Source organism: Halyomorpha halys, unplaced genomic scaffold, assembly GCF_000696795.3.
Source record: "Halyomorpha halys isolate HHAL.00 unplaced genomic scaffold, Hhal_1.1 Scaffold484.1, whole genome shotgun sequence".
NCBI lineage: Eukaryota > Metazoa > Arthropoda > Insecta > Hemiptera > Pentatomidae > Halyomorpha > Halyomorpha halys.
This window is the reverse complement of record NW_027107936.1, coordinates 70,319-71,970: the sequence shown is the minus strand read 5'-3', so window position 1 is coordinate 71,970 and position 1,652 is coordinate 70,319. Positions and strand designations below refer to the sequence as shown.

General features: G+C 32.4%; 1 protein-coding gene across 1 annotated transcript in view; it reads right to left on the bottom strand.

Moving 5' to 3' along the window:
• Nucleotides 1–1,337, bottom strand: part of Reck (Reversion-inducing-cysteine-rich protein with kazal motifs) — a 183,279-nt gene extending 181,942 nt beyond the window's left edge. The window contains exon 1 of the mRNA XM_067046299.1: nucleotides 1,256–1,337. The gene's annotated coding sequence lies outside the window, so the exon portion shown is untranslated. The remainder of the gene's footprint in view (nucleotides 1–1,255) is intronic.
• Nucleotides 1,338–1,652: the final 315 nt, after the last annotated feature.

Below are 1,652 nucleotides of genomic sequence, written 5' to 3'. Positions count from 1 at the left end.
TTTTCAAAATTAATTCACAAAATATTGATTTTTTGTCATTTAAAAAAAAAAGAAAAGGTTACTTTTTGGAAAACTATTGAAAGTAAAGAGTCTATCAAAGCTGATATTCAAGAAACTCTACTTTACTTATGCTATGAAGTTTCTTTAGTATTGTAAGCAGTTTTAAGGATATGAAACTTACAAAGGAAGTACTATTACTATACTAACAGTTGTACAAGCAGGGCATTTGTCTGAATTATACTCGACCAACAGATTTTTCTCCAATAAAGTGTACTCACATTATGACGTTGGGTGCCCGAGCAAACCCACATGGTACGGGAATAGAATAAATAATTATTTGTTACAGCGGTATTCAAACCCGGGTTAAGTTAGTAGCAAAAATGTTATGTGTTATGATCTCCTCTTGTGAGATTGTGACATGTCGTTCATCGACCAACCTACTCGCTATAATTGTCTGTTAAAAAAGTCAGATAAGTAAGGCTACATGAAGGGCAGGAGTGGAGGGTTTGATGCCGTTTTTGGATTTTAGGCGCTTTTTAAATATTGCTCGATTAAACTATCTTAAAGTCTCTCCTTCCCGTTTAAGATAATATTTCAAAAGTGATATAGGGCCGTCGGGGGGTTTAGCGGGGCGGGTCCGGCGGGGAAGGATTACCTTTTTTTAGTGTTATGATCTCCTCTTGTGAGATTATGACAATTAATGTATACATTACTATAATTTAATTAACAATTATTTTTATATATAATGAGAAAAAAATCTTAATCGCAAATATGCCCTTGGTTTCTTATTCACTCACTTATCATACTTTTTTTTTTTTTTTATTGTTTATTTATTGTAATTTACAACTGTACAAAATAATACAATAGGTAAATATGTAGTATGTTTCATATACACTTGAAAATCTTGGGAAGGAACCACCCATTGGTGGTACTTCAAACATTAATTTAAACTAGAAGGTCTCGTGGCCATCTTCTTCACAGACGCCTCGGAGGATTATCAGGGATTGTTAAGGATGAAAGATTAAGAATTAATGGGTTAGGATGATTAAGGAGTTTGGAATGAAAAGACACATATCTGTTTTGGGCCAATTCTGTAACGAATGGGAGGTTAAGGTCTTTAAGAATGAGTTTGCTTATCAAACTTAAACCACTTTTCTGTCTTATACTGTTGAAAATAACCTGAAAAATTAAACTATATCTAACATAACTAAAAATATTTGCAAAGAATTGGTAATAAAATTAAAAAATAACTCACTTGGGACGTGCAGAAGTTCTTGAGGTCGAGTTGTCTCTGCTCTTTGGTTTCCAAGTCGACCGAAGTATCTTGTGACTGCGAGTAAAACTGAAAATTATTAAACAAACTGTAACAACTACAAAGCAGCAACTGTTCATAAATTGATATGTTTTTAAATATTATAATACTATAGCAATAATTTTTTATTTTATTTTAATAATGAAATGTTCACACGGTTTATTTTTAAATAATATAAAGCATTTCGCCAACTATGATTGGCAAAACTAAAACAATACCAAATTCGATTAAGAGTTTGAATGTGGTATACAGTCCTAGACAAACGGGATATTACTGGATCTAGGGCGGTCACGTCGGAGTTTCAGAAGATCTATTAAGTTTAAACGATAATTTCTAGGAC